The sequence below is a fragment of the Ruditapes philippinarum genome, unplaced genomic scaffold (assembly GCF_026571515.1).
Source record: "Ruditapes philippinarum isolate M1 unplaced genomic scaffold, ASM2657151v2 ctg13802_1_1_1_1, whole genome shotgun sequence".
NCBI lineage: Eukaryota > Metazoa > Mollusca > Bivalvia > Venerida > Veneridae > Ruditapes > Ruditapes philippinarum.
The window spans coordinates 60,651-68,707 of record NW_026852737.1 but is presented as its reverse complement, the minus strand read 5'-3'; the positions used below and the strand labels follow the sequence as shown (position 1 = coordinate 68,707).

Genomic DNA, 8,057 nt, shown 5'->3' with positions numbered 1-8,057 from the left:
TAGAATAAAATATTTTGGTTTGTTTACTTACTGTGTTATTCGTTTTTGCAATACCGTTGCACAGATTCGGTTTTACTTTTCCGTTATTTGCACATTCCTGCATTACTGTTTTAACTTTTATGCACGGTGTACTAAACCCTTTGTGGATCAATGACAATTTTAGAACTGTAAACAAAGGGTGGTCAGGAAAAAGTAAACAATGTTTACCCCACTTTTAATTATGTTTGTTTGAAAACGTTTATTTCCAAAGAAATACTCATTTATTAGTTAAATTAAACAGATATTGACGACTGCAATCCTAATCCATGTCGGAACGGGGCAACATGTACAGACCGCGTTGACTCCTATACATGCACGTGTGTCGCCGGATATACAGGAACTAATTGTGAAACAGGTAATACAAGTTTTTAGATAAGTTTTAAATATCTAGTTCTTATAGTAAAAACTAAAGCCTTCAGGTGGGTTTTGAGAATCATGCTGTAATTTCAATCTATATACAAGAACCGGTTGAACCGGGTGATGCTCCCCGAGAAGGTTCTGGACACAGGAAAGTATAAAAAAAATGAACAAAGGGCAAAAACTCCAAAATAAGGCAAAGCGGAGTTAAAAATGAACAAAGGGCATAAACTCCACAATAAGGCAAAGCGGAGTTATGTTTTTTTGCACTGCACTTCTATTCAATGAGATCTATCAATCTATAAAGTTTCCTGATGATATCAGAGTTATGTCCCGGGTAAAATTCAAAGTGTAAAAATGAACAAAGGGCAATAACTCCAAAATTAGACCAGGCTTTGTTTAGGTTCTTGAAGCACTGCAGTTCTATCCAATTATATCTAGCTACCTACAAAGTTTCATGTTGATATCACTAATAGTTTTAAAGTTATGTCCCAGACAAAAGTCAAAAAGTAAAAATAAACAAAGGGCAATAACTTCAAAATAAGGCAAGGCAGAGTAATGATTCTCTACCAATACACTTCCACCCAATGAGACCTATCTATGTACAAAGTTTCATGTTGATATCTCTTATAATTTTAGAGCAATGTCCCGGACAAAGTTCAAAGTGTCAAAATGAACAAAGGGCAATAACTCCAAAAGTAGGCAAGGCAGAGTTACGGTTCTTGTGCATTGCGCACCTACTCAATGAGATCTATCTTTCTACAAAATTTCATGTTGATACCACTTGTAGTTTTAGAGTTATGTCCAGGACAATGTTCAAAGTGTAAAATAAACAAAGGGGATAATTCAAAAAAATTAGGCAAGGCAGAGTTACGGTTCTTGTGCACTGCACACCTACTCAATGAGATCTATCTACCTACAAAGTTTCATGTTGATACCTCTTATACTTTTAGAGTTATGTCCCGGACAAAGTTCAAAGTGTAAAAATAAACAAATAGAAATAATTCAAAAATTAGGCAAGGCAGAGTTACGGTTCTTGTGCACTGCACACCTACTGAATGAGATCTATCTACCTACAAAGTTTCATGTTGATACCTCTTGTTGTTTCAAAGTTATGTCCCGGACAAGAAAAGGGGACGGACAGACGGACGGAAATACGGAAGGACGGACGGACAAGGCGGCGACTATATGCTCCCCCGAAATTTTTCGGGGAGCATAAAAAATAAATATTTAAGTGAAAAGCTAAAATGCTAATGTAAAATAAAAATTTAGTAAACAATAGCTGTCACCCAAGGGCGAATCCTCCGAAAAGGTTTCTTAAGCATGCAGGTATTATGAAAAGAAAAGAGAATGAAAGTAACTAATTGCTGAATATTTTTCTTTGTATTATTGTACCTGTAATCTCTAATTGTGATAGCATGAACCTTTTAAATATAAGTGTGACCTTGACCTTTGAAGAAGGGACGTGGTTCCTGGAAGCGACAAAATGCTGTTATAAGATAGACATTTGTGCCAAATTATTTTGAAATCCCTCAATGCATGACAAGGTTACAGTCTGGACATGATTGTTGTGTAAGTGGGGGCACACAGACAAACGGACATGAGCATTAGCCGCCACACATTGTCTTGATGTGGTAGACATTTATGGGAAGTTATTTTAAAACCTTCCATGCATGACAAAGTGACAGTCCGGACATGAATGTGTATCTTCAAACTCTTCTCGAGAGAATGGGTACCTTCAAACTATAAGTGTGACCTTGACCTTGGAGGTAGGGACAGGTCTTTGTCGCGACATGTTGTCTTGTTGGGTAGACATTTTTTTGCCTAGTTATTTTAAAATCCTTCGATTCATGACAAAGTTACAGCCCGGACACAAATGTGTGTACCTATTAACTCTAATTGTGATAAAGTGAACTTCAAAAAGGTAGCGTGACCTTGATCTTTGAGGTAGGGACTTGATTATTGGACACAACACATCGGCTTGATGTTGTAGACATTTATGCCAAGTTATTTTAAAATCCTTCGATGCATGACAAAGTTACAGCCCTGACACGATTGTGTGTACCTATTAATCCTAATGGTCATCATGTGAAACTTCAAAATGTTTTAGTGACCTTGACCTTTAAGGTAGAGATGTAATTCTTGGACCCTACACATCGTCATGATGTTGTAGACATTTATGCCTACTTATTTTAAAATCATTCAATGCATGACAAAGTTACAGTCCGGACACAAATATGTGTACCTATTTACTCTAATAACGATAATGTGAAACTTCAAAATGATAGTGTAACCTTGACCTCTGAGGTAGGTACGTGGTTCTTGGACGCGACAAATCGCCTTGATAATGTAGACCTTTGTGCTAAGTTATTTCAAAATCTCTCAATGTATGACAAAGTTAAAGTCCGGACACGAATGAAGTGGGGACGAACAGACGAACAGTGCGATAATATTATGCCACCCTTCGGGGGCTTAAAAAGCTTGGTTAAAATCAAGTACTCGTATAAGATTTGTCATTTATATCTGGAACAATAGATCGAATTAACCCGCACTGCGACTTTCCTTAACTAAGTACCATTTATTAAATCAAGTCCCTCATGATTGGTATACTTATATTGTTTGCATATATTTTGTTGCACAGGTCAAAGGTCAGGGTCACAATTAGATTATGAAATTTTTCTTCATAGCAATGCATATTGCTGCTCGTATCCGGCCAACAATTAGACATCCGTGTATGGCTTTTAAAAATACATTCATGGGTGTTTCATTTTAAATATTTGGGCATAGTAAAAATATTAGATGTGTTAGTGAAAATATTAGAAGTGTTTGTTTTAAGGTTTATTTCTTCACACATGTAACATTTTTATAATAGTACCATGCCTTCATTATAAATCAAAGGTAATGGTTCCTTTGCTAGGCACAGCTTCGTCGGCATTTGTCTGTTTTCATTGACAAAGTCCTTTACATAGATTGTTGGCGTATGTCTTACTGCTTTCAAAAGTGTATAAATGTATCAATTATGTTTGTTAGTATTACTTGTGTGTTAAGTATTGTCTTAGCGTTATCTTCATCTATACAACGTGGAGTCACATTAACACCTTTGTGGTTCAATGACAATTTTAGAACTGTAAACATGGGTGGTCAGGAAAAAGTAAACAATGTTTACCCCACTTTTTATGTTTGTCTGAAAACGTTTTTTTGGTGTTTTTTTTTCAAAATATATACTCATTTATTAGTTATATTAAACAGATATTGACGAGTGCAATCCTGATCCATGTCAGAACGGGGCAGCATGTACAGACGGCGTTGACTCTTATACGTGCACGTGTGTCGCCGGATATACAGGAACTAATTGTGAGACAGGTAATACAAGTTGTTAGATAAGTTTTAAATAAAGTTCTTATAGTCAAAACTTCGCCTTCAGGTGGGTTTTGAGAGTCATGCTGTAACTTCAATATATATAGAATATATATTTAAGTAGAAAGCTAAAATGTAAAATAAAAATCAAAATCATGGGTTATTTATATATTTAAGTAGAAAGCTACTGTCCTAAAATGATAATTTGGTCTTAACAGTACATGGGAAAGTCGAAAACGGGGTTATCTGGATTATCATCCGATATCGTAAAAGTAAACACTTACATATACTATATAGAATTATTCTTACATAATCGTTTGTGTATTACCGTTATGGCTCTATTGGTAGGTCGGAGTAATTGTAACTTTTAGTGTTTTGGAGTCATAGGTTCGAACCCCACTTAGTGTCATTTTATAACCACAGTTTTTTTTCTTACTCTGTTTTTATCATTATTCTTTATTTATTTTTCGTTTTCCTTTTTGTTTTCTTCTTATAATAAATATTTTATGGTATATATTCATTTTTTTATTTCCATTCTATTTTCTTTTTGTATTTTTTGATCGCAGTGTCATAAAATATTCGATATCATTCATATTCATGTATGTATATGAAACAAACGGTCAAACTTGTTTTCTGAACAATTGGCTGTACTGTTAGGAAAAAAAATGTGTCTTACCAGTAGTCGAACTTATGTCTGTACGGCTAAAACACATTACTGACATGGTTGCTCTACCTACTGTGCTAACAAGTGATATGATAATTTGAAGTTTTATTTTCATTTTTATAGGTTGTCGCATTGATCTGCCTAACCTATTTTTCGCATTGCTATTGGTCTTTGTTATGTAAACAATTGCTCAAGTTATCATCCTAGGACAAGTAGTAAGGCCCCCACGATTACACGTTTAAACGGACTCGTTTCGATTTTCATTCATAAACGTTTACGATATTGTTTACCGTTTAATCGAAATGACCATATTGTCTTACAAAATTTCTTAATCATTGCCTGTAATCATGGATTTTATCAATTCTAGTGGTTTATTCCAAAGTAAACAAACGGAAAATGGGTGTTTACAACCCTCCACACAGCATTACCGTGCAAAGTTGCTCGTGACATAATACATGTTTGGTAAAAAATGGGGTTACAATGCAAACAAGGGTGCCATAGTCACAAAATACGCCCGTTTACGAAAGCTTTAGATGGAGATGGGGCATTATGGATAAGTGTTATCTAGCAAGCAAGTTTTTATTCTTGGCACTGTGTTGTTAAATGAACCTTAAAACAAATCAGTAGGGAAGATATGCACAGGATGTGTGACTTTGACCTTGGTCGCAGGGACCTGAATTTTCTGCACGGCACTCAGCCTCACAATGATAACCATTTGTGCCAAATTATATTGAAATCCCTCTATGCATGTAGAAGTTTTGCTCCAGACAAGCGTTTTTTCTATGAGCTCTAACTGTGACCTTCACCTTTGACCTAGAGACTTGCTTCATGTGCAGGGCACTACGTCTCATGGTGGTGAATAATTCTATAAAGTAACATTAAAATTCCTCCATGCATGTAGAAAATATGCTCCGGACAACATCTGGATATTTAATCATCTCCAGTGACCTTGACCTTGCAAATATTAACCTAAATTAAATGTGTCACACCTGTAGTCATGATACTGTATTCCAAGAAAAGATTTCGCGCATTTTAAGTTAGCGGTTTTCGCGGTAGGCATGATTCCGCGAATCTTTATAGCCGCGAATATGTCACTTATAACAAATCCGCGAACATTTCTAGCTTCAGCCAAATATATCATAAAAAGTGCAGAATATTTATTATAATCTACTTACACAAAAAACATATAAACACAGGTGCTATAGAAATGTGTAAAGAATAATTTATGTATGTTATTGATACTAGTTTGCACGCTGAAAAAGAAAATATCAATTATTAGTAACTATCATGCTTATTGACGTTATTTGCTAGTCACAGCGTTGACAAACGCATTTATAGTTTGCGAACATTGAATGACTTGGATTTTATTTGCTTTGAGTAGGTGTAATCCTTTGTTAAATGTACAAAAGCGATAAAGTGCTACATTGATAAACAGTTGTTATGTTGTTATTATATAATGAAAGCGATGTACAGTCCGATAATGTGTAAAAAAATACGTATCGACATTTTGAAGATAAAGTCAGTTAGGATTCAAATTAGAATAAAAGCTAACGAGTCTGACTAAATCTTACTTAATAACATAATGAAAAAGGTAAGGAAATATGAAAGTGTTCACGGAACAACCGTCCTTGTTCAACTAGTCAATAGATGAAAATGTATCGAGTAACGTTGCGCTTAAGGTGCGAATTGTCAAAAAAAATAAAATAATTAAAAGCACTCAACAGGCAAAGTCATGCATCAAAAATGTAGCCTCCAAAAGCTGTAATTTAGGCCGTAACGACTTAACATTCGCGGAATTCGCGGTTACTACATATCCGCGAAAGTTTGTCTCCGCAAAAATGCCGACGTTGTGAAAAACGCAAAATATTGTATCCGCGAACATTTCTAGGAATACAGTAGTTACCATTTGTGCTACAATCCATCAATAAATGATGACTAAATGGTCCCTATACACATCTTCAAATTTTTATCTGAACTTTGACCTCTATGTGTAACCTTGACTTTGGTCGCAGGGATCTGAATTTTGCATGCGACACTCAGCCTCACAATGGTGAACATTTGTGCCAAGTTATATTGAAATCCCCCTATGAATGTAGAAGTTTTGCTCCGGACAAGCGTATTTCAATGAGCTCTAAGTGTGACCTTGACCTTTGACCTGGAGACATGGATCATGCATGGAGTAATACATATCATGGTGGTGAACATTTCCATAAAGTATTATAAAAATTCTTCCATACATGTAGTAGATATGCTCCAGACAAAATCTTGATATTTCACCATCTTTAGTGACCTTGACCTTGCATATATTGACCTAAAGTACATGTGTCACAGCCGTAGTCATGATAATGACCATTTGTGTTACAATCCCTCAATAAATGATGATTAAATCGTCCCTATACACATCTTCATATTTTTATCTAAACTTTGACCTCTATGTGTGACCTTGACCTTGGCTGCAGGGACCTGAATTTTTTGCGCGACACTCCGCCTCACAATGGTAAACATTTGTGCCAAATTATATTGAAATCCCTCTATGCATGTGGAAGTTTTGCCCCGGACAAGCGTTTTTCAATGAGCTCTAAGTGTGACCTTGACCTTTGACCTAGAGACCTAGTTCATGTGCGTGACATGGCTTCTCATTATGGTGAACATTTCTATGAAATTTCATTAAAATCCCTCCATGCGTGTAGGAGATATGCTCCGGACAAAATCTGGATATTTCATCATCTTTAGTGACCTTGGCCTTGTATATATTGACCTAAATTATATGTATCACAGCCATAGTCTTGATAATGACCAATTGTGTTACAATCCCTCAATAAATGATGACTAAATGGTCCATATACACATCTTCATATTTTTATCTGAACTTTGACCTCTATGTGTGACCTTGACCGCAAGGACCTGAATCTTGCGCGCAACACTCCGCCTCACAATGGTGAACATTTGTGCCAAGTAATATTGAAATCCCTCTATACATGTGGAAGTTTTGCTCCGGACAAGCATTTTTCAATGAGCTCTAAGTGTGACCTTGACCTTTGACTTAGAGACCTGGTTAATGTGCGCGAAACTGCTCCTCATAGTTATGAACATTCTTATGAAGTTTCATTTAAATCCCTCCATACATGTAGGAGATATGCTCTGGACAAAATTGGACGCTGCCCGCCCGACCGCCCGCCCGCCAGGGGCGTTCCCATAATACGTCCCCTTTTTCAAACGGGCGTATAAAAATGTGTGCTGACTCAATCGTGATGAGCCTTGCACATTCTTTATTTGTACATGTATTAAAAGTAGAAAGAAAGACATCATTTGGCGACTCAAATACATGGTGTGTATTTTTGTACATAGCGGTACCACCGTTTAAACGGTGTCTTTTCGGTTCTTAGCAGTCGTGTAAATGTTTACAAAAAATTGTAAACGTGGTGTTTCATGCTTAATATCTAAACTCTAGCTATTTGGGTTTTTCAAAGAAGAATTTTTAAGTTTTTGCTTTACACATATAAGGAAAATCAATGACCCCCGGGGTGGGGCCAATTTTGACTCCAGGGCTTTTACTTGAACAAACTTTGTAGACACCCATTAGCACATGTTTAATGGTAAATATCTTCTAGCTCTAGCTCTTTGGGTTCTTTAAAAAAAG

At 36.1% G+C, this 8,057-nt stretch overlaps 1 long non-coding RNA gene across 1 annotated transcript; it reads left to right on the top strand.

Annotated features, from left to right (window-relative positions):
* Nucleotides 1-27: 27 nt before the first annotated feature.
* LOC132722808 (uncharacterized) lies at nt 28-3,759 on the top strand. The gene is made up of 2 exons (XR_009624663.1): nt 28-394; nt 3,646-3,759. It is a non-coding gene; the product is annotated as an uncharacterized LOC132722808 (long non-coding RNA).
* Nucleotides 3,760-8,057: the final 4,298 nt, after the last annotated feature.